Raw genomic sequence first — 25,509 nt, 5'->3', positions numbered from 1 at the left:
TACAGTAAACAGACTGAAGTGATGATAGCAGTAGTTTGTCATTTGGGATGGAGAACCATGTCAACATAGTTGAATTTAGTTTGACCTCAATGATTGCCCTCCCCACTTTAAATTTCAGTCCAAAAAAATTATCTTTTATGTTTTCAAGAAGAATTTCTGTACAGAAGGGAATCATCCCAGGTATGTGGATTTTAGCACTGATGATCTGGACCAGTGAACAGAATATTCCACTCGTGTCAGCCAGATCTGCTTGAGGGAGAACTTACATATATTTTTGTTACTGGACTCTGTATTGTTTTTATTTCAGTGTAAGTCACCCATCACAATTTTGAAGTATGATATGGAAAGGTTTGGAGTCACTTTCTCTGGCTCTCCGCTAACTTCTGAACTGAGTCCCAGAATGTCTTGGTAATGAACAATTTGGTTTTAATGCAAAAAACCTCTTAATGAATGTGACAACTGAGGACCTTGTGTCTTTCTTCTCACTTAATTTCTCGCAATTCATTCTCTGTTCCAATTTTAGAGAAACCTGCCTAGTGGGTATAAAAAGGCCATCTTTTTGGAAGAAGATCAAAAAACCCCAAAGTAATCATTGGTAGCAAGTATATCCCTTCCACTTTAAATCAAAATACAAATGGGCCATTATCTAAAGGAAGGTGTATATAAGGAATTATTTCCCTGAACCAGGATGACATACATTGTATCTAATTACACTGAGGCGCTCCTACATTCATTTATTTAATAATGTAGAAATAAAATGTTTTAAGGGAGTAATAAAACAATAGAGTCAAAGTGGAGGTATTGACCCAAATGCTTTGTGAGTGCACATTTTTAATAGGTTTTGTGACGAAACTTGCTCCTGTGCCTTGTTTGAGGCAAAGGAGCCCATCAAATTGAGGAAAATTTGAAAAAGAGAGATTGTCAGTTCCAGATTTCCCCCAGTGATGTTGTGTATCTTTATTTATGTATAAAATGTTCTCCTTTACTACAGATCTTCTGCTTTGTGCTTTTTAAAGCATCCTACTGTCAGTTAGACCAGTGCAGCTATATGAAGCTCCTGACCCATAGGTAAGTGCTCTCACAAAGAACTCAGATACCCCCATCAATTAAAGAACTTGTGGTGGAGGGGGGATGGCATACTAGCATGGGAAACCTTTGCATCAGACTCATGTCTTTTTGAAAAGGAAAGATGAAAACATTAAATAAATAAATATATAAATAAATGTCTACAAAATATTTTAGAACTTCATCCTTCTTGGGAATTCACCTTAAAGAAAGTCATTTAGAGATAAGCAGAGGGAAAATGCATGTGAACCTTCAGCTCTCCAGGCCCTTAAAATACAAGTCTTTCTCCTCCTTGTTGTTTTTAATATGAAATAACAAAGTTCAGCTATTACTGATGTGAAAGGAGGAGGGAGCTTTATATTATCTAGATTGACAGAATGAGTGGGATGATCAGAGAGATTTAATCTATTCTTTCCAGTAACTTCTGTCTAGGGCAGGGCATAACTTGCAGAGGTGTGTTCAGTCTGTGTGTAAATACTTCAGTTAGTGGAAATAATGTTACATGTGTTTGCAGGTAATTTTACAGAAAAAGAGAGATTGGAGAGTAGTGTTCCTTAGTTAACTAGAGAAAAGCATAAATGAGCAACAGCTTGTAATCAAATACAGATATATATATATTTTATATATATATATAATGTGTGTGTGTGTGTATGGACATGTATACACATATGTAAATAGCACAGACATAAATAATTATGAGGTGCAGCAAATGTTTTACCGGCTTCTGGATAGTATTTTTCCAAAATCAAGGCCTGTTGATAGACAGGAGAAAAATTCCATTTCAGCCCTGTTTTATAGCCCAACTTTACCCTAATAAGTGATTTTCTTTTCCCTTTCCTTTGTAGGTGTTCCATGTGTCCCTTTCCATTGTAGGCGTGCTTTGGGTTTTTCTTGCCTTCTTTCCTCACAGATGTTGAAAGGGATCAGAGGGTTCTCATATATTCAAACCAAGATTACAAACCATATATGCTTCATTTGCAAGGAACAAACAGAATTTAATTGTTTCCTATTGTCAGAGCTTGCTCTTTTATTCATGTGCGGTAAAGCCAATAAAATGATACACTGACAGTTTCAAAACATGATTTTTTTTTTTCTGTGTGTTTATAAACAAAGTGATTTTGTTGGTGGCTGCATTTGCCAGCCACCATTGTTGTTCTATGCTTGGAAAATTACAAATTTATATTTCTAAGCTTATTCCATAAGGAAGGTATGTTTATATACTGAAAGCTTGGTTTCTGCTCTCATCTCCCATTCAGAAGTTGAAGGTGTTAAGTACAATGCCCAGTGATATGAGATGCTCTATAAAAATGTGATAATTAAAGAACAGGCATGGATGGAGAGCTCTGCTTTATTTTTTGACTTTGTTTTCGGAATTGGGAGGAGGGCCTTTAGAGCTGAGCAGTTTTCCTATATATGCCTCAATAAAATAGTCTCAAATAACAGGAAGAGACAAACTTAGTTTTACATGTCTGTTTTTGAACGATTTTGGGCGTTTTAGGTGTGACCAGAAAAAATACCTCTGATGAAGAAAATGTGATTTTTTTTTTTCTCCTTCAAATATCCCAAACAAGTAACCTTCCTTCCCAAAGTGTGAAAAAACAAATCAAGAACAAAATTCTGCTGAGTTTCTCTCTCTCCTATCCTTTTTAATCTCTACAATTATTCCAATTTATGATAGTACGTTATCACTGTTTGTTCCTTCTAAAACTTTACAGGCTCTTTGAAGTAATCAGTGTGAGTTTAGGGGTCACATGCATAGCCACTTAAACCTGTGCATTATGATGGGAGAAATTTCTATTAAACTTTATGGTGGGTAGATGAAGGCTTGTAAAATTTTCAATTAACCTGAAGGATTAAAGCATAGCAGCTATTGTTCCTGCTTTGTGAGAGGTGAAGAAATGGTAACCTGTTCATCAGATATGGGTAGTATTTAAGCAGGAGAATAATTCTGTTTTCTCACGACTTTGGGAATGAAATTACTAGTTACCTGTGAGATTTTGATAGATGCCAAAATAAAGAACAATACTTAGCCAGGGCCTGCATGAAGGATACTGGAATGAATAAATATCATGACACTGGAAAATAGATGTACCAAAATAATATTTCTTCTGGTTGACCATGCATGTGGTATGCATAGCAGGTTAATCGAGGCAAAAACCCAGAAGGATTAAAAATTCAGGTGCTATGGGATGACAGGGCAAGAACAGCCCTGTGGTTTTGTTCTGGAAGCTTCTTCAGGAAGTGATTCAGAGGTGATGCCACAAATTAAAAAAATCTTCTCATCAACTGATAGAAGGAACGTGTTCATCAGGACACTGAGTGTTTTGCTCCAATCTGCTAAAGCCATTGAGGAGACATTTAAAGTATTACAAAGATATTGAACAGTATAAATGCTTTGCTGGGTTGGTGTCAGGTCACACAGCAACTTAGGTGGGGAACTAGAGACTAAAGGAAAATCAGAGGATTGAAAAACATTTATTGTAAATAAATGATGAAAGGCTGTGGCCAGAGATGGTAAGATGTCTATAAACAGAAGAAGGATGTGGTTATGTAGGGAAGTGTCCTCGCTCATTCCTATGCCTGTGTATGAGTTTCTTGTACTGGGAGAGAAGAAAATAGAATATAAAGCATAACTCAGTTGGATTAAAAAGTTGAAAATAAATAATGACACACAAGAAAAGTATGTCATTGATGCTATTTTTTTTTTAATATTGGCATAATGCTCTAGGGGAAAAGAATATGAAAACCAAACAGATTTATATAAGGCATTGAACATGTATAATAAATATATAAGGAAGATGGAGTGGGTTAGAAAGAAGGTAAACCAGAAATTGTTTTATATCACTCTGAATTCTGAAAGGAGGAAGTGAAAACTTTCTCTTGTTTTCAGATGGTGTTGTCTCTGTCTCTGCCTATTTGCAACTCACTGTGCTGTCTGATAACACCCTCTAGATGGTGATGGGGGATTCCAGCATACTGAATTTCTCCTGACTCCATGACTTAGAATAGATATCTGGTGTGGGTTTTGTTTTTTTTTTTTTTTAAATATATATAAAGTTATTTTTGATGAAGTGTTGGCATAATTGTAGGTGGTGTTTGAGCCAGTACAGATTTAAACATTTAGATGATAAAATCAAAGACAGTCATGAAGAAAATGGCCTGTTACCCTTTACTTAAAACAGTGGCATGGATACTGGAGCCTTTATTTCATAAGAAGTTATGAGCATACAGCAGAATATTTCTAGGGAACTCATTCCTGGTAGGGATTATGTAAGTTTTGACTTGCCTTTTCTTTGGGTTGTATGCCTGTGTTTCTCAATAGCAGGATAGTGTTTCCATCTCCGCAGTTTCCTTTTCTTAGCACAGCTAAGAACCACTACTTGAGCTCTCTGGTAAAGTGAAAAAAAATTCAGTCCTTACACCAGAGAGCGCTAGGATTTCTTTGATTTGCAAGTAATTGCAGCTGCTCTGTTTGGAAAAAACGAAACAACCCATCACCCCCACATACCTGCTAGGAAAAATAGATTGCCATTTAAAGAGTATTTTTGGCTTGTCATATGTAAGAATGGAAGTCAGCATGTAATTGTTTGTTTGTGGTTTTTTCTTTTCTTTTTGAAAACTGAAATCTTGATTATTATTAAAAATACTGAAAGAAGTTGAGTAGTCATCCTTCCTCTTGAAAATACCAAGGTATTTTGAAACATTCCGCTGGACACAAAGCATATGGCATTATCTCTTTAATTTTTTATTTTTTTTTTTTTTTTTTTTTTTTTTTTTTTTTTTTTTTTTTGTGACAGGGACATGTTGCTTTGTTTTTTTTTTTGTGGAGTATGTTAAAGATGGTATTCTTGCTCAGGCTTAATGTTAACCATGCTTTAGAGGAAATAGTGGCCAACAAAAAGGGATGGAAACCTGATTATTGCATTATCATTCCAGTGTTTTTGTGATGCTACAATCCCTTTATTATCTCTGTTGCCCTTCCCTGGGCTTCACTGGGAAGCCCAAAGCTGGACTCAGCAATCCAGGTGTGGCCTTACTGGTACTAAGCAGAGGGGAAGGATCAGCTCCCTTGGCCTGCTGGCAGTGGTCTTCCTAATGCAGCTCAGGATGCTCTAGGCCTTTCTTTGTGTGACTGGCTCACAGTCATCTTGTTATCCATCTGGACCATCAGCTCTTTTCCTGCAAAACTGCTGCCCTGCTAGCCAGACCCCAGTATATACCAGTTCTTGAGCTTAATCCTCCCCAGGAGCAGGATTTTGCTCTTCTCTTTGTTGAACTTGCTCATGTTCCTGTTGGCCCATTTTCTCAGTATGTAGTGCTCCCTCTGAATGGCACCACATTCATCTGGTTTATCAACAATGCTGCCCAGTTTTGTGTCAGCTGTAAATTTCTACTCGGTCATGAATGGAGATGTTAAAATAGTATTGGACCCTGTATGACCCCTGGGGCACACTGCTGGTGACCAGCCTGTAGATGGACTGTTTGCAGCTCATAACAATCTCCCAAGGCTGACAGTTCAGCCTGTGTCTAATCCACCTCACCGGCCGCCACTCACTGCATGCTCACCACTTTGTCATTTTCTTTATGAATATGTCCTGGGAGACACTGTCAAAAGCCCTATGAAAATCAGGACTAACATATGTCCACTTCTTTCATCTGCCAAGACAAAAATCTCTTTATGGAAGGCTAACAGGTGTATCAGACATGATTTCCCCTTCATAAATTCAGGCTGAAGGCTCCTAATCACCTCACATGTTTTGGAAGCTATTTCCAAGATTAGTTGCTCAGACACCTTCTCAGGGATTGAGGTGAGCCTGACTGGCTTGTAGTTCCCTAGATACTCCTTCTTGACCTTCTTGAAAATAGGACTGATATGTTTTCTCCCATCTCTGTTTTCAGCTAAACTTACTTAGGGAAGACCTTTAGAGTGCAGTTTCCTTTTTATGATGTGCCTTGCTTGTTATTTTTATAAAGATACTTAAATTAGACACTGCAAATAAAATAATATGTTTTGCTGATTTAAACTTTACTATATGTTGATCAAATCTTCGTTTTAGGGCTTGAAGCAGCTCTAAATATAAATAAGGCTGTATGCTAGAAGTAGTGTACTATATCTTGTTAACTTTTTTCCTCACTTCCACTTCATTAGCTGAAACCAGCCCAGGTTAATTGAGACTGGGAACTCTATTCCAGACTACCATCTTTAGAGAGTAATCAGTTTTCCTGAGAGAATCACTTGAAGATTGTTAGGGAGGACCCTTGCAAAGGCCTTCCTTTGATGCATGCCAGAAATCATTTATGTGAGCTAGCAGCTCCCTACTCCCCATCAGTATGAAACTTAGCAACCTTTATTCTGGTCACGGGAGGGGGAGCTTGAAGATTGGTGTGAGCAAACCAGGACATCAGCCAAGCTGAATTGATTTAAATCATAATTAAAAATGAATTCTTTAAAGGAATAGAGAATTATATGTTGTTTTCCTTGAAAATGCTTGATTTTCGCCATCTGGAAAAAAAGTGAAATTAGTTGCTTGGTAAGTAATGTTAGTGCTTTATGCTAAAGGAAGCAATTTTTTTTTTGCATTTTTAAGCAATTATACAGCCTAACACAAATATAGCTGGTTTCTTAATATTTACACGTTCTAATTTTATAAGATAATGATTGATGCATTTCCTGCTTACCAGCTAATAATTAATTTTAATTTGGGACATTTTGATGGAAATTTGAATTCAATTAAAAACACAGAAACCAAACAGTAGACACTTTCCCGCAAAACCATAATTCACATGGAAAACTACTGAATAGGCAAAACAAAGGCGGTATCTTTATTGAATGAAGCAGAATGTTTCTGGATATTATGTTCTTCTAGTTTTTATAATTAATGAATATCATCTTGAGCAGGAAAGGTACAGGTGGTTTCAGTCTTACAAGATAATTATTTTTTTTCTTCTGGAAAAGTTAGGCATAAAATATGAACTGTGAAGTGGCAAAAAGGTGTTTATATTATCTTCCATGTTTTTTAGAGTAATTTTGATCTATGGTTTATTGTAATAATCAATAAATTGTATTTCCAGATCTAAGCAGGTGCTTATTTTACTATGTAGGAAATTAGTGTTCCCCAGCTTTGTTCTTTATACAACTCTGTTTTGTTGATGGATTTAAGTATTGAGTATATATTTTTTTTTCTTTTAGCTCTTACTTATTTTGACAAAAGAAAAATACAAAGAAACTTTGTAAGGACTATATTGGTGTTGCTCCTTTTTTGTGGATTGTATGGGATAAGGACTGTGCACGTATGTGCAGAGCTTAGAACATAGTTCAGCTTTCAACACAGAATTTGATTTAGGTTTCCTCTGATAATAATACTTTGCTTTAAGTGAAGGGAGGAGCAGATTCTTAGCCTGCCTCAGGCAGATTCAGAGAATTTTTTATTTAAGTTCCACCTTGTCTGCTGTTTGCAAGTAAGGAGACACCTTTTTTGTTGTTTGGTTCTCTGATGTGTGGGCCAGCAGGTCTCTCCTTTCATATCTGCGGTGCTCACTGCCCAACGTACCTGGACAGATGGCAGGAGAGCGGCTGCAAGATCATGTCTTCTAGTTACATTAGGAGAAAGCACAGGCTACCTCAGACTTCATACCATCTGAAATTCAGACCAGTGCAGTAGATCTGTTTCCTGGGTCACACTGCATGCAGTCAAACCTCAAGATGATGCAGCTGTCAGGAAGAATCAATAATGTCTGAAGCAATTGGTTGCTATGACTGTTGCAACATGATTGCTTTCTGTGCTGTTTTACTGCCTTATCCTGTAGGCACAAGTTTGTGGTAATTGGGAGTGGGGCTGTGGCCGAACCTCATCCCTAATGGGCTACAGCTGTGCAGGAGAGGTGACCAGCATTGAAGGTAAGGAGACACGGAGTGCCAAGGTGTACTGACCTATCACAACAGGGGACCGAGGGCACACAGGTGTAAGGCATGTGAGATGAGGGGTATAAAAGGTTGGGCTCAAGACTAAGAAGGGTGGATTCTTGAAACAGTCTGTTGTGGTATGGTGTTATGTTGTATGGGTGGATACTTTCTGATGTTGTATGATGATGTGCTCTGTATTGTGGCTGTCTCAACTGTGGCATGTGCTGTGATGTTATTCTAATGATGAATTAGGCAAAGATGCTTAGGGGTAAATGAAGATCAGTAAAGTGTAAATATATGGCTCTGTAAATTTACCTCAGAATGTGCAGTGTCTGGAAGGTTAATATATGTGATAGTTGATGGAAGTGCTGACAGCTCACATAGTAAAATAGCTTCTAATAGCTATCTGCAGACTTAGTTCTGTTGCTAACCAAAAAATCAGATTGCTTTATTTTCATGAATATAATGTGCAATTTAAATTAAATCATTTGAAGAGGTAAAATCTGTGATATTTGGGGTTTGTTATGGAAGCCCTGTAGCCTTTAGTTTAATAGTGGTAACCAGTATTGTTTGCTAAAGCAGGTATATTACATGTTTATGTTACACATGTGCAGGTAGAATGTTTTTGTTACCTTGGTAGTATTTCTTATCTGCTTTGAAGTAGCTTGCTGTGGTTTGAAAATAGATTAATGTCTACTCTGAACATTTCAACTTCAATATTGAAAATGTTTTGCACCGTTGACATTTAGTACTTTTATTCACAATGAAATGAAACAGCCAGTGCAAAGCTAGTTGCTGGAGAAGGCAAGATGATTTTGCAGTTACTAAGCTTTCCACTTCTGTCTGAAGGCACATCCTTTACCCAAACCTGTGAAGTCTGTAATTTTTTTTTGAGCTGTAGTTTTTAAGATTCTTTTTGACGGAACAAACAAATTGTTTTGTAAACCAGTAACATGGTTATCCTCTTGAAACGCCTTCTGAATGACCCTGCCAACTGGTGTGTTCCTATACATGCATTCACACCTTTATGCATTTGGATAATAGAGATACTGAAGGGAATGAGGCCTAATTTTGGGAAGCAATTCTTAGGAATTTCTGGACACATGGCTTAGAGCTTTATGTAGGACCTGATTATTGTTTCCTCTACAAACACAAGGCCTTTGGCTTTGCTGACTACTTTTATTTAGCCATTAACTGATACGTTTTTAAACAGATACATTTTCTACAGACATGTTCAATACTGATAGTACTGGTGCAGCCAAATCTCACATGCAAGAAGAACTGAGCTGATTAAATTAACAGATGCTATTCAGATGGTAGAAGACTGTTCTAGACTCTGCGCTGGCACTTTTCAACAAGTGCATGAAAAAGGAAATGAACAGTTTTATTGGACAAGTAGTTTGTCAGCTTTTAATGTAAATTGTTATTATTCTGCAGCACTAATGCTGCTTCATCATCTGGCAGTAGGTCTTTTGGGGCCTAGACCTCTTAAGTACTGCTAAAGTAAGTGTGGTTGCTATGTGTAGTTCATTCACACAAATAAATGGGAAGATGCAAGAGGGGGAGAAGGTGTATGTATATGACAGTTTTGTCAAATGAAGGCAGATCCCCTTCCTTTCTTTCCCTCCCGGTTCTTGTCCTTATTGTTCCAAAATTTACTTAAGCATTTGACAAAAGAAGGTTTTGCATAAAACTTTGAACTGTTATGTAATTTTTACATGACTTCACCAGGCAGAGACCAAAAAACCTAAAAGAATCTGTACATCACTTAAGGTGAAAAATTGTAGGAGGATGATTTCTTCTTTAAAAAGAGAAGATCTCTCTGTGATAGTACAATCATTCCATAAAGTGGCAAGTTTCATCTGGGAATATTCATTTTTCCATGAAGTCCACTATTGGAAGGGGAAATGCGTTAGGAGATCTGTGAAAAGTCCTTTTCAGTTTAGATTGCTGTAGTCATTGACTGGTATTCACAGGTGAAAAAAGCTTTTTCCATTTTCTGCAAACTCTATTGTAGGTGCTTTAAGCAGGGACAATTATTGTGCAAGTTGATGTTATCTTAATGTGCAGAAGAAATGGTTTTGAGATTTAAAATTGTAAGAAAAAGAAATATTTTAGGTTAAAATCTGTGGATTATTCCTCCCCCCTCACATTTTGTTATTGACATGAAGCTCTTCCTTTGCAGACAAAACATATGGTTTAAGTTGTTGTGCACTGTGGAATATAAGGATGTGAATTCTTAACTTTTTCCTGGGTTGTGCACATGCCTATAGTTCCAGAAAAGGGCATGAAGAAGTGTGGTGCATCAGACAGCACTTGACCAGCTTCAGGTTTGTCTTGAGCTTGTATTTCAGTAGAATCAAACATTAATCTAATTGAAACTGTAATAATTAAAATATGGTCAAAAGATTGATACACCAAGATTTTAGGGCGAGTTTTACCTTCTTTGGGGTTTCAGAAGGTTTAGAAATTGAATTGCTCAGAGCTCCATTTTTCTTTTAGCTTCATTTTCACCCTGTGTTGGTAGCCCCTGGAAGCTTTGTGCATTGACATGCTGAGCAGAGCTGAGACAGTTAGATTGTAATAGAAAGAGTGAAAAACAAGCAGAGTCTAAGACGATGCCAAGACAGACTTGGTGGGGGAAAAAGGGAATGGTTGATTATCAAATGGAAATTCAGGGAGATATGACACCCTGTGTGACCTGTGAACAAGTGCCCCCACCATGACATATGTAAATAAGATTTTAGTCAGCAGAATGATGATGATTTATGTCATAAAGTCTGAAAGTTTTACCATCACTTCTATACAGCATTTTGTATGGCAACCGTTGTTGCTTGTGAGTCATAAGTAGTAATCTTAAGTTCTTATCAGTAAAACTTTGTGCTATGCACTCAACATTAAGTTTGATATATGGTACACCAAAAATGTTCTACAGAAAAGTTTATTTACCAACAGTTCAGAGGGTTTTGCATTTTTATTGTAGGTAGTTTTCATTTTCTGCATCTGTAAATCTACTCTTTAGTTATTTCGTTGCTGTGTATAGTCAAAAAAGGAAGGTATTTTAATACACATACAAAAAGTCTGTAAGAATTACTTGTAGTAAAATTCAGTATCTAAACAAAGTGCACCTAAGATTTAGTGCCTTGAAACTTTGCAGTTTATAGGAAACTTTACAGGAAATAAAAAACATGTGCTCTGCAGTGGATGAAAGCTGATAACTTTTCCCATATGAAAAATATGGGATTTTAAAAACAGATTCATGATTTAAAGCATTGTAAACATGATTATAATGTTATGTTGCTTTGGTATGTTGCTTGTTCTGCTCCCAAAGTTAGAATAATTCTGGAAGAGGAAAGCCTTAGCTTTTGTGGTTATAAATTAAAAAAAAAAAACCCAAAACATTCCTGAGGCATTTGCTTCAGCAGTCAAGAAGTAATCTGCTTGCCAAGTGACTGCTTTTCTATCGCTAGTATATGCAATTTAAAAAAGGACTAATCTACTTCACAGAACTGATAGAGTGGAGGAGAGAAAGGGATTGTTTTCTCTTCTGGGTATGTTTGCGGTGGATACCCTTCATGTTCTATTTGTGTTTCTGATGGAAAGATCAGTGGCAAGTCTGCCAGCAGAAGAGACAAAACCATATTGGAGAGCATTTTAGAAATGCTTTTGACGCTGTTGATTGAATTGTTAGTTTCCACTCACTTGTCTTCATTCAATGAAAGGTTTTGTGTGCTAACATACGTATTTTATTATTAAGTTTGTCATGGAGCTCTCTGTCCTACAAAATGCGTTAAATAGTCATGTGGGATTTTTCATGCTTGATGGTTGACACGTTTTTCTGTACTTGGTTTCTTTACTGAAAAAAAAGGAGAGTTGATTCCAAGCTGCTTTATAAGAGGGCCTATTATCCTATTTTTTGTCTTGCTTTGACTGTCTCTACTGTTATTGGTAAGATGCTGTATTACCTAGTGTAGTAGGTTCTGTGTTTATACAGAAGTGCACCGTGAAATGTCCTCCTCACTGGGAGGAGTACTCTGTGATGTGCAGTGAGAAGAATTCCACCTTAGGAATTACATTTTTATATTTTTCAGTTGTTCCTAAAATTTGTCTTCAGATGGCTTATAGGTATTTGAAACACATAAAAATACTAAATGCATTGGCCTGTACCATGTATCTGATATCTTGCATGACTTTTCCATGATTTTGAGCATTTTTCAATAGAACACAGCTGCTACTCAAGTGACACTTGTTAAAAAAGGTCTTTGTCTAATAACATAGGATAGGTAAAGGAAAGCAACTTTTTTCTCTGCTTCTGCCAGTGTTCACCTCTATTACCTTCTTTTTTTTTTATTTTGCCCTGAAATAAAGTAGTATTGAAAGTAAAGCATTTCTGAATTGCTTGGGTGTGAACATCAGCTGTAATTAGTTAGGAGACATTTCTGTTTATATCTTATAGTGATGGACAAAACTGAAAGCATTGTGAATAAATTCAGATATGTTCCTTGCACTTCTATGTGAATCTGCTTAGAGGTGTTGGAATAACAAATTACAAATTAAAAACCTTGTTGCTTTAAGAAAAGGAGAACTATTTTATTTTCAAGTCCTTCAAGCAGTAAAGTCACAGGCATCATACAGGTTTGTGTTGTGCTTTATGTTTAATCTCACTGTAGTGAGGAGTGGGGCCAAGATGAAATGTAAGTAAAGAAAAGCATTGCGATAGAAGGAGGAGGTGACCTTCCCAAAGTTATTTTATGTTTCAGTAATATCAGTTGAAATATTTACTCTTGAGTATTGTATTCAGTTTCAGTCCCCCTTTTCTCTAAAACAAGATTGAAAAGAAATTAGAAGTTTATCAAGATCCCAAGTAATGGAAATGATGACTTCTGTATGAAGGAATACTGAAAAAGGAAATTAAAACATCACAATATGTATGACTGCAGTTTGAAGAATGGAATAAAAATAGTATCTTGTCAGCTCAGTGTGATTTCCATGGATGTTTCTGGTATAATCTACTAATTTCAGTGGAAATTTTACCTAGACCACCTAGAAATCTTACAAGAGTAGCGTGAAATTATGAATGGAAAAGCCTAATCCATATGGGTTTTTCTGCCTATCCTCTGCCATGAAACAAGATGAAGGGAATAATTGAAATACCACCATAATGCTTTTTACGTAAACCAGGTAGCATTGTTCCAACACACAACTAGCAGCTGGTGTCCAAATGGCCACTGCAGCTTGTCTGCCATCATATTTCCATCTATACAAAAAAATGGGAAATTTTGTTGTAATAGGGAAGGAACAGTGTTGTGTTGTGTTGTGTTTACTGATAGTACGGAGCTAACTGTGGCTGTCAAACTTACTTTTTGAAGATTGCTGTGAATGTTTGTACTTTTGCCAGTTAATCTGAGAGTAGGAATGCCAATGAGGAGAATAAAATATGGAAAATAATGCTGTGTTTTATATAGCACCTGCCATATTCTAGAATGTTAAAGCACTTACTAAATAGATGCTGAGATGGATAAAATATGACAGTGCCTATAAGCAAATACATCACCTGCTAAGCTTTCAGCAATATAACTGGCATAAAGCCATGTGCACCATTAAAACTGCTACTGAAAGAAAGACTTGGCTTGACCTCTAATGAATAAGCCCTTAATATGTGCTTCATTAAAAAAAAAAAAATGTGATAATGATCACAGAAATTATAACAAACCACAATAAAACTGGAAAGACCTTGAGATACTGACTAGTCTGGCCCCCAAAGCAGGTTGAATTTTATACCTGTTTCTTGTTAGCCCAACTATTTAGAAATCTGCATGAAATAATAAACTACAATAGTGTCTGCACAAGCCCTCTCTTACAACATGTCACTATATTTGTACAAATACTTCTCCTTATAACTTAGATAAATTTTTTGAACTTTGGTTTTGGTAGGTGAATTGCTGCATGTCCTAGCCAGGATGCAGTGGAGACAAGCTTAATCCAAAGTGTTCTACTTCTTTGAGATCTGATGATGATGGTGAAAATGTCTTTAATTTGTTTCCTCTCTGGCTATATAGTCCTAGTATATTCAGTCTTTCTGCATAATTTTTTTGTTGAGACTCGTAATTTCTGCTACTGTCTTTGGACACTTCAAATGGTTTTGTATTTTTTTGTAAAGGTTATGCCAAAAACATGTCTTATTCTTCCTGCTAAACAGGACAGGAACGCTTCCTATTTTATGTGGTATATATTCCTGTTTATGTAACCATATGATGGCTCTTTCTGTTTTTTGAATCCCATTTTGAACATTTATTGAGCTCATGGTCTATTACAAGCCCTGATTCCCCTCTGAGGAAGGTGTTGTCTAGCAGTTTATTTGCTCTGCTGTCGGTGTGCAGCTGGTTTTGACAAAGTACGGAATGTTGCGCTTGCCCCTGACGAACTGTTCTGTTATTTTTATGACCATTTCTCTAGTTTGACAGAATGATTTTGGGTTCCAGCCCTGTTATCCAGTATACCTGCAGTGTTGGCTCTTGATGATCTGCAGATTTAAGCATGTCCTCTGTTGAGTTCTGTAGGTTGCTAATGGAAACGCTCCCTGAAACTGGACCAAGTTCAGATCCTTGCAAAAATGCACTCAGCAAACCATCTTGTGTTTGACAGAGACCTGTTAATGATTTTTTGGGTCATAAAATCAAATTTTGGCTTCATTCACTAGTAGTTTTCTGTAGAAAACACCTGCTTATGAGAAAGCATGCTCCCTTTTCTTTGGTAATACAAGCTGGAAAGCATAAAAGGGAAATTAGGAATCTTGTGGTTTCTGGCCTATGCTGTCTTTTCCCCACTGTTTCTCAGTGGGATAGAATAAAAGCTGAATTTTTTAATGATCTGATGATGCATAAGGAATAAGTAGGAGTAGTAAAAGCAGAACAGGACTTGAGTTTTGCTAAATGATCTCATAGCACAAAAAGTTGGAGGTGCTTGTTTGCACATTAGTAGCTACCTATTTGCCAATAGTTAAATGGCCAGATAAGGATATTCTGTGGCTGTTTTAGTAGCTTTAATAATCAGGGTTCTGTTGGACTCCTGTAATTATTGGATGCTTATAACAATGCAGATCACAGTTGCTGTAGAAGAGACAAATATGAAAGTATCCTTTCAAATATCAAAGCATTTTGTTTCAGAACTTATATTTCACTTCTTCACTGGTGTGTGTTTTGTGTCATTTGTATCTATAGGAACAAGCATGTCATGGAGTAAATTGTATGTCCTGAAGGCATTATGTGACATACTGAAAAATATGCAAAATTCAATGTAATTTTTTTTTTTCCCTGAGAGAGAGGGCCAAACACAGCAGCATGACTACAGCTAGACATAAAGTCATTGCTATCCTTACTGCAGATGATTTCTTGTTTGCCTGTGGAATTGAAACAAACACTAATTAAGATAAATCCAAGTCTGCTGATATTTACAGTAATTGCCCACAGAGTGCTAATAATAAACTTGTTGTTTTTGAGTGAAATAATTGAAATTGGCATGACAGTTGTACTGGCTGCACTAAATTTGATGCACGTGGAACTTAAATTGAGCAAAGTGTTGATACCTTTAGGATGGAGATGAACATGGTAATTATTTGAATTGTTGAATGCAGGACATTCTTATGAAGATGTAATTTTATTTACACAAGGTATTTTTGAGAGTACCTGGTATGTCGAAAGGCTGTGTTCTAAAGTTCTCAGTAAACAGATTCGAGTTCAGGCCTTAGGCTGCATATTCCTACTGTGGGAGATACATCTAGTGCAGGATTCAGGTGTCAGAACTGTGCATGATTTTGTAGTTATCTTTATAAGGCTGAACCTGGCAATGAGTTGGGTGCCAGCCTTCTGCAAAGTGGTGAATTTCAGCCTTAAGTGTGACTAGATGTCATCATTGGGCACACCAAAAGATATAGTTCTATTATTTATTTTATAATTTACAGCAAACTTGTAAACAGTGCTACAAAAAGCACATGAAGTTAAAAGATCGCTGAAATTTACCTCCTGTTTATCTGATGAAACATTATGATTTGCCCACTTTGCATGGTATCCAATTAATCATAATAGCAGAGAAGCAATTTGAAAGTATGAAAGAGACATTAGAAAAGCCTTCCTTAGTTTGCTACTCTGCTATGAGAAGAAGCTGCCTTGAAGACTTCAAGGAAAAAAATCTTATTGAGTGCTTTATAGTTATTTTATCTTAAATTGATGTAGTGCTAAAGAAGACTGAATGGCCACAACAGGTCTATGATAGCAATGATAATGCAGGAAACTAGCTTTCCTCTACTTCTATCTTAATTAAATAGCATCAGCCTGGAAGCAAGAGGTGGTGATTTTTTTTTTTTTTTTCCTGTCTGCCTGTACACAGTATTTGATCTTCTCCTGTAATTATGAACAGAGGTGCTGATTGTAATGGTGTATTTTATGTAAGATTTTGCAGCAGTCTGTGATTGAAGACCCCTCCACTAGATGTAATTCTTCTTTAACGGATGTTGAAATGTTAACATCATGCCTTGATTGCTTTCCTTTCCTTTGAGTTGTGCTTCTAGTAAGAAGTAAATGAGAACTGAAAAGACTGACTTCAGTTTCATTTTGTTTAAATTCTAATCTTCACAACTCTTTGGTAAACTTTGCTACACAGTAAACTCACTCAAGTTTTTTTGCCAAATAACTTGCCCTAAACAAAAAGTTCATTTTTTTGTGGCATTGCTCTTCAGCTTTGAAGAAAATTTAAACATTCCTATCCAGTCTATTGATCCTTATTTATCACAACTCCTCTCTCTGGTGTCAAGAAGTGAACCACACACTGAAAGCAATCAGAACTGCTTGAGTCAATCTAATTATTTCTCTGCGTCCCAGTAGATGACAGAGAAGAAGTGGTAAAGGAGAGTTTCTAGCCCAGATGCCAGTAAGTGCATTGGAATGGCAGAAAATAAATGCCAGAAAGGTCCAGGATAGCAGCTTTTACTTTCAGAATTAAAAAACCCTTCATCCTGAGACTTTTCATCCTTGGCTGATGGGATAGAAACATGTAAACAACCGGAAATGTTTAGTTGTAATTTACGAATATGGAAGTGCCACATGCAAATTTAATTTAGAGGTACTGAAGTTAGATGTTTGTGCAATTATGCTTAGAAATCATTGCAATTTTGCTTACATGTTTTTGAATAAATTGGAAGTTCACATTTGGGTATTCGGTAGATTTGTAGATGAATCAGGTTCATCAGATGTGATGAATATGTTTTTGTCTACTCAGCCTCAAAAGTAGCATCCAATATTCATATTTTAATGCTGCATAGAAAATGAGATGATGTGCCATGCTAGGCCAGATTTTGTTATATCATATTGTAAGCTGGACAAATTTCCTGTAAATCTTTTGATTCTTTGAGTATACCTAGAGTAGTAGCATGAAAATAAAGTTAATATTTTTTTAAGGCCAAATAAGATAATAACTACAGAGAAAAATACCGCCAAAATAAAAACAGAGTCAATCCCTATGTTGCTTACATGATAGCTTATACTTGGGAAATTGTACCTTTGAGCTAGCAGGTACTGAGAAGAAAACAATTCTGAACCATCATTTTTATTTATTAGCTCTGCCAGTGGTCCCTGGAATTCCAGGAAGGTAATATGGAAGTTTTGTAGTGAAAAAATACTGGCACATATCATAAATCTGTGGCTGAGTTAGGTGTTGCGTAGATGCTGGTTATGTTTTTCTTTGCTAAATAAAACCTGATTTTCCTTACCTGCAGCTTATTGTAGTAGTAGTCTTTTGGTTTTTTATGTATGTGGGGGAGAGGGGTTGTGGCCATACCTTTTTTACCATAAAGCTAATTCATAGTGGCCTTCTCACGTCCCATGTAGTTGATTCTGGTCTCAGCAAGTCATTCTTTCCTGCCTTATTGCACATTGAGACCTACATCTCTGTTCAGTAATGATTTGGTTTCTAAGCATATTATAGTGCTTTTTACACTGTGGATTTGCTTTTTCTCGGCCTACTGGTCATTGTAAAGATTATAATGTAGGATTATTTAGCACTTATATGTGGTATCTGTCACTACTGACCTCACATTTCTTTCCGATTGCCTATGCTGGCAGCACCAGGCATGACAATTCCCCTTCCATGTGCTGTATCTTCATATTTTGTCTTTAGTTTTCTGGATTCAAGGGCTACTGTAGTGAGAACAATGTATGGTGTAGTAGATGTCCTCTGGCTGATTTATGACATTGGTGAGATTTGCTTTCTTTTTCCTTTAGAGTAAAGTTGTTGTGGGCCTTGTGTGAGCTCTGCTGAGCTGGTTCAGCAAATTCTGGCTGCTGTGTCAGGCTGGCACCAAGTGTTTTGGCCCCTTCAAAGCCAAATCATAAGGCTGATTGTGTGCTGTAGCTTTTGGCTAGGTTTTCACTGGTAAATATGACTAAAAGACTCTTAATTGCTTGCCTTGGATCTTGTAATGTGTTGTGTTTGAATCTCAGATGAATTTGTTAGTTCTCACATGTGATACAGGAGAGACAGCCCCCTATATAATATTCTTTTCCTTGGCTGGACTGGGAGGCTGACATGATTTGCTCTGCAAAATCTGAGGCAAAAGCAGCAGTGGGGTTAGGTACAGTGTGAAACTTCCCCAGAAGAGGTCACCAACAAACAGTTTGGTAGATGACAAGTTGACCATGAGCCAACAGTGCCCTCACTGGTGCCCTCCTCCATCCTAGGAGAGCCAATGGCATCCTGGGGTGCATTGGGAAGAATGTGGCCAGCAGGTCGAGGGAAGTGATTCTGCCCCTCTGCTCAGCCCTGGTGAGGCTACACTTGGAGTGCTGTGTACATTTCTGGGCTCCTCAGTACAGGAAAGACAAGGAGCTCCTGGAGAGATTCCAGTGGAGTTCCACAAAGATGATTTGGGGCCTGGAGCATCTCATGAGGACAGATGGTGGGAGCTGGGCCTGTATAGTCCAGAGAAGAGAAGACTGAGAGGGTAGCTCTTTAATGCATGTAAATATCAAAAAGAGGATGGCACCAGACTCTTTTCAGTGTTGCCCAGTGACAGGATGAGGAGCAGTGGCCATAAAATAAAACACAAGAAGTTCCATCTCAACATGAGGAAGGGCTTCTTTACATTTCAGGTGGCAGAGCACTGGAACAGGCTGCCAACCTTAGTAATTCTGCGCTTCTGTGATATAATTTCTTCACTGAAGTAAATGCTGTCCTTGGTTTTGGTAAACATAGCGACCAAAGGTGAAATCCTGTTTAGAAGATGGCAATTTGTGAATGCCATGCTGTGTTTTAGGCCAACCCTGCCATGGAACAGGCACAGCAGCATTGGTCAGTCCACGCAGTTTTGCATTTCCCTGTTTGCCTCAATAAAGCTTCATTTATATACCTTCCCTATATCATCTTCCCTGAATGTCTTCTACCTCTACAGGTGATCTCTCCTGATCAAACTAAGTACATAATTGTAATTACAATAACACTGAAGTTTGAGCCACAATACAAGCAGAGCAATGACTCTGTAATTCTTGCTCAAGGAATGTAGGTTTGAGCCTTAAAAATCTGCACATTCAAGGAGAAGATAGTTTCAATGGGAATATCTCACTATTTCTGAGCTGTTCAGAATGGTTCCTAATGGGCAGTTCTGGTAAGCTCCTCTCAAAACATTTTGATTCTGTTCACAGTAGCAGTTATACTTGTTAAGCTGTTGATAAAATGATACTGCAAACAACAGAAAATTCTGAACACAGAGAAAAATGGCAATATAGTCAAAACAATTTGGGAAAAAAAATGTGAAAGCCAGGATGTTGAAAGACAGTGCTTTTGACTTGGGAGCTGCTGCACTAATGGGTATAAATAATGCAATACTTTTCCCATGGGCATAGTGTACAGCTTAACTGGTTAATGGCTGAAAAGCACTTTGAGATCCTATGTAGAGATATGCTTTGGAAAAGCGGAGTGTTCCTTAATGGAACTCTAAATGCTGCTGCATCACACTGCTATGTCAGTGAGTCCAATTGGTGTCAATAGCGATTAAACCTATGGATCACAGTGTTGGACATGTTTAACATTTGGCAATGTTGGTTATGGCTATGTTTTGGTAAACCAAAATAAATTATTAATTTGCTTTATTTGACAGTCATCTTATTTAATGCAAATTTTAGATTAGTTTTTAATATACTGTGATGCTTTGGATGCTTCTCAGGTTTGCTTACAGTAGAAACTAGCACTGTCTACTTAAAAACTAAGCCTTCAAATTTATTATATAAAGAGTGCTATATACAATTATAGTGTACCTGTCTCTAAAACATACTTATGTTATCATTGGATAAAAATTAAAAATAAATATAAAACATGGAGTCTGACTGGAGCACTTTAAATATTTTTCTTTTGCAAGTTCCTCTTAAGGAGAAATGATACTTGGAGACTCCTGGAAGTGATTTAGGTCTTCAGTCTGTTGAGAGAGTGTAGATTTTAACATCTGATTTGACAGAGTGGTTACAATTTTGTCTTTGCTTTTCCTCACTATGATTTGTGAGGAAACCTCAAGATGAGTGTGCTTTTTCAGTTTTCTGTGTCTTTCCCTTGTGGGAATTGTTTTTTTTTTTTTCCCATTTACTTATGTGAATTTTCAATAATTAAGTGGCTTCTGTCATGACAACACCTTTTAGCACACATGCTACCTAGTAAGCAAGTTTATTTGCAAAGAATGTCACTAGGAGAAATGTCTTGAAGGAATCAATGCCTGAAAACATCAATTCTAGACCTAGAGCAGCTCATTCTCCCTTTTAGAAGTTAGTACCTGTTATTACTGAGTGTGATGTTTTACCTACTCATTAATTTACTGTTTTTTTCCAAAGCTTATGGATGTGGATAGGTTAAAGTGATTACAAAGTTTTTTTCCTTCCTGTTTTCTCTTTCAAGTGCTTAGTGTGCGCTGCCCTAGCTTGGTATCTTCTTGCAAACCCATTTGTATGGCTGCCAAGTTTTCTTGCATAATTTTCTTGACAAATGGCTTACTCATTAATATTTCAGGCCTGTTCCTACCAACCTCAGACAAGTGGTATGCCCCAGGCAGGGAAATGTAGTTCCTTCCTTAGGAGCCTTCTAATCTTTTTCTTAAATGCTTTGTCAGAGCCCATGACAGATAAATGAACATGGTGCAGTTCAAACTGGAGATGACTTATTTGTACACATGTGACCATGCATTTTCCAACTGGGAGGTGCTGTACTGCAGTGGAGTCTCCACCACTGACATCCACATCTTCTGCTCTTTATCCATCCTGAAGTCTGTGAGACTTACTGATTCTGAAGGGAAATCTGTAGAGATATTTGTCTCTCTCTTTTTTTGATTGGCTGTTGAAATATACATAGTCCTGATAAAGGCTCTGTCTGTTCACACTTTCATTATTTCTGTAACAGAGACAGACCAAGGAATGATACCACAGCTGAGTTAGAGTTTGAATTGAAACCAAGTTCATATCAAGGCTAGGTCTGAGGTGTGGATCTCTGGTGATATTTTGGCATAAGATGATAGCAAATTTGTGAAACTGATCCTTTAAAGCTTGATGTGACAGAAAAATGATATGACACAAAACTTATAATATTCCTGCTGCTACTTAGGGTTGAAACATCCTAAGAAAGGCTTGTTTGATTTAAATGTTGATTACATGCCTATTACAACCATGAAATTACACCTGGTCTAAAATACTAATTATGCTTGCTGTTTTATAATAATGCTTGAATTATTCTAACTGTACCATGTTGGCTAGGGTATTACTAAGGAGAGCATCTGGAGATCTGTGCTAAGTCATAGATTTCCCCAGTTCTCCAGAAGAATGGAATTAGAATCAGTACTATGGGGATACAGCAGGTAAAGCTGAAGACTTTCCTCATTTGTGGTCTCATCATGAACTTAGTGATTCATGTTAGCTGCCTCCTCTGGTATGTTCCATCTAAATAATTTGGTTTCCCATGCTGTCTTTTGCACTGTTACCAAGTCTACATGTGTCCCCTTCTTTTTTTAGAAAAGGTATTACTCCCTCATCCTGTTAAGGCAGGGTGAGGTCTCTAAAGTCTTATTATGCCCGAATGGTGTAGCTAATTGGTGAGAACTAAGTACCCCACTACATGTAAAAACTGCTAATATTTAATTTCAAAACAAATTTATATTTACTCATATGAAACTCTATAGGAGTAAAATTCTTGGTGGTGTATGCATCTGTAAAAAATACAGATAGATAATGAGTTGCACATACTGAAGGAAAAAAGAAGGCAGAAGAAATAGTGATAATCTTGCAGTGATGATTTTATAGGTATTTAAGTGTCTCTGTCCCTTTCACCTGACAGTTATTTACAAATGCAGGAAGCTGTTTGGCAACATTTTCAAGACACTGGAAAAAAGAACATTCCCTCAGCAGCCAAAGGTAGTGTTTTTTCAGATTGCATTCCTTGAAAAATGGATACATTTAAAGGCAGTAGACACATTTGACAATACTGAAGAATAATTTCTGCATTGCTTTTTCACAGTATATAATTTGTAATGTAATATATTCAAAATATGTTTGGGTAATGAGGATTTTCCCTTAAAATATGGAATTGACTGTTAGCTGTTTTGTCTCATTGTGGAGGTAAGGCAGAACACAGGAATGCTGGCAGGAGATTGGTTCACAGCTGTTTAATTTTTAATAGTTCTGTGTGCCTTAATCATCATGCACTATTGAAAGTTACCACTAAAGGGCTTTATTGACATTTCTTCAGTAAATAACAAACTCTGTTTTAGTTTGTGGAAAAAAAAAATTAGGGTGTAAATGAAAGAAAACCAGATTTTTTTCTGATGATGTTCCTTAGTTTAGTCTTCTGTCATGCATATATATAATTGTTTTTTTAAACCATAGTTTCTTTCCCCAGAATTTGCTTATTTTGTTTTTATTAGTTTGTTTTTTAAGTCCAAATGAAAATAGTGTAATCAGGCTTTTCACCTTATACTTCTGAATTTTGCATGTTAGAGAGTTTGGTGCCTTTCCACCTACCCAGAAGTCTGAATTTGTTTGCTTTTGGTCTTTAACTCCTAATGTCATTTAGGTTGTATACATTTCTTTTGAAAAATTATATACTATCTCAATAATTCAATAATTTCATGTACCTGATTAGCTTGCTGATCACAAATTCCAGTGGGTGGATACTCTACTGAATTGCTTAAAACAAATTCGCTATAACTTGTCTTGAAATCTGATTATATGAGTCTTTGAAATAGTCTCATACAGTGTGGCAGTACAACTAGAGTTCACAAGTCTTTTGGCTACTGAAACACATTTTACTTGCCTTGAATCATGTATCTGGAAGCATTATGCTTTCAGTAAGTGGGAGACTTACAGATAAACCTGAACAATCCTGGAGTGACACTGTTTAGCAGGGAAACCAGAGCCTGCAGCAGCCTTTGGAAGCCTGCATGGGGCACTGAAACTTGTTGCAGTGAGATAGCATTTTGTCATCATTTGCATTGCATCCAGCCTGCAGCTGGATGGTGAGTGGACTCAAGGGATGATGCATGACATTTTGAAATGGGTGCTTGCCCAGAGGTACATTCCCTTGTCCACAGACTTGCTGCTCGCTGTGGTTATCTTGGCCCATCTTGCAGTCCTGAGGGAGTGGTGCAGGTAGTTGAAGATGTGCCTCAGCAATGTGGACCAAATTTTCTGTGCTTGCCTCCAGGTGCTCATGTGTGTAAGACAGGCCATGAGATGCTGGCCTTTGTTCAGACAATCAGCATCTTCTGCATTAGTGGAAAAGGTTATTAAAGGTTGTTAATGGTTGTTAATACCTTTCATATTTAAGACGGTCTTAAATGTAGCACTGAGAGAAAGCAGGATCATGCCTTATCCCAGAAAGGGTATTTTAGTTTTCTCTCTCAATCTTGCAAGCCTCCGAATGTTGCCGAAGGTGGCATCGTGATTAATGTATCACCATTACAGAGCAGACAGCCAGCCAGCTTATGACATATTTTTGCTTCAGTCAAGAAAAATAACAAAATAACAATAATAAAAAGTTATTCTGTGTGTTTCTGGAACTTACTGACAGATTATTAACTAGATGAACTCCAAGTACATGAAAAAATTAGGAGCCAAATACTTGAAAGCTGTATTATCTTGCCAGTGCTTTGTAGTTCATGAAGACTTTAATGGTGTTTAGCCAACATCAGGGATATCTGATAATATTCTGCCCTTGGAAGGTCAGGTTCTAAAATGGATCCATTCTAATTTATCTGTAGGGCTATTTCAGAAGTCTGTGTGTATTATATAAATTCAGCATGCTCAGTAGAAGTCTGTTCTGGTGTGCAACAATGTATCATCATTTTAAAATGAGCATTAAAAAATCCAAGCTTGTTATTAGTTTTGCATGCAAATTAATTTATCCTATGCAAGGCAGATATGGCCATGGCAATACAATGATATTTGCTGCTGTATGCCTACATAGTTTTCAAAACTAAAATTCAACGCTTAGCTAAATTGCTAAGCAGACTGGTAAATGTCCAATTTTAGCAGCCTAACATATGTTTATAATTTTTGTTTTAACATATGCTATGTTGGTTGAACTCCCCTCCCCACACATACGGTAGATAAAAGCTGTCACATCACAAAATGGTGGCAGCCCAACTTTTCTAACATTTTCCATGGCACTTCAGAGTCTTGCATTAATTAGCTATTCTTGGATAGGAGACAGACTCTCATCTTTGTAGAATTTTGGTTTCAAACCCATCATGTACTTGGGTTTATGTATGCAGTGGCCCATCTGTGTTTCTGCAGCCATAAGCTGTAAAAAGCACAGGGCAGAGAGAAAAGCGGTCAGCAGGAGCGAGGGTGCCCTTGGCTCACAGATGCAAATAATGAGCAAATGGCCCCACAAGCTGGCCCGTTTGGGTTCCAGTTTGCTCAAAAGGAGCATTCTCCCTCTTCCACTTTTACAGGAGAGGTGAGTGAATAAAACCATGTTGGTGCACAGCGCTGTCTTCTTTCATTGTGCTAAACTGCCCCTCTTTTCTCCTCCTTTTTCAAAGCAGGTGTAAGGAGGAATTTCACTGAGTCTACGATTCTTTCCTAAGCCTCAGCTGGGTAGTGAAGAATTGTGACAAATAGCATTGCAGCTGTGATAATACTGTCTTAATCCCTGCTGCACTATGAGATGGAAACCTGGATTTAGACATGAAAGGACATTCCTTAACCGTACAGCAGTATGATCCCTTATCGAATCAAACTGCCTTTTGCATGTGTGCTCCAAAACCATGGTATTTCTTTTCTGATGTATTCTGTCTGCTATTTCACTGTTGTCAGGCTCCTGACTGTGGTGTATTTCAACATGTGTAATGTCTGCTGGGCTGCTGCATGGGGAATGGTTGGTTTTCTGTGGAGGAGGAAGGAGCCTTGCCCATCCGCTGAAACTGCTGTAGAAGTGTCACAGGGTCTGTGATACAGGACTGATGTTGGCAGGTGTGGTCATACTGGTGTGTGGTCTATGCACAGCATGGACAGGGCTGT

At 37.3% G+C, this 25,509-nt stretch overlaps 1 protein-coding gene across 22 annotated transcripts in view; it reads left to right on the top strand.

Annotated features, from left to right (window-relative positions):
* Positions 1–25,509, top strand: part of FARS2 (phenylalanyl-tRNA synthetase 2, mitochondrial) — a 231,587-nt gene that overhangs the window by 26,231 nt on the left and 179,847 nt on the right. For 9 of the 22 annotated variants that reach the window (XM_053964376.1, XM_053964060.1, XM_053963917.1 and 6 more), the window contains one exon: positions 992–1,068. The exons of 12 other annotated variants lie outside the window; for them this stretch is intronic. The gene's annotated coding sequence lies outside the window, so the exon portion shown is untranslated. Of the gene's footprint in view, positions 1–991; positions 1,069–22,382; positions 22,402–25,509 lie in introns of those variants that run through there. One more of the 22 variants, XM_053964648.1, reaches the window with a different exon arrangement.

This window comes from Vidua chalybeata, chromosome 1 (genome assembly GCF_026979565.1).
Source record: "Vidua chalybeata isolate OUT-0048 chromosome 1, bVidCha1 merged haplotype, whole genome shotgun sequence".
Classification (NCBI taxonomy): Eukaryota; Metazoa; Chordata; class Aves; order Passeriformes; family Viduidae; genus Vidua; species Vidua chalybeata.
The sequence above is the reverse complement of the archived record's forward strand: the minus strand, read 5'-3'. Positions and strand labels throughout refer to the sequence as shown.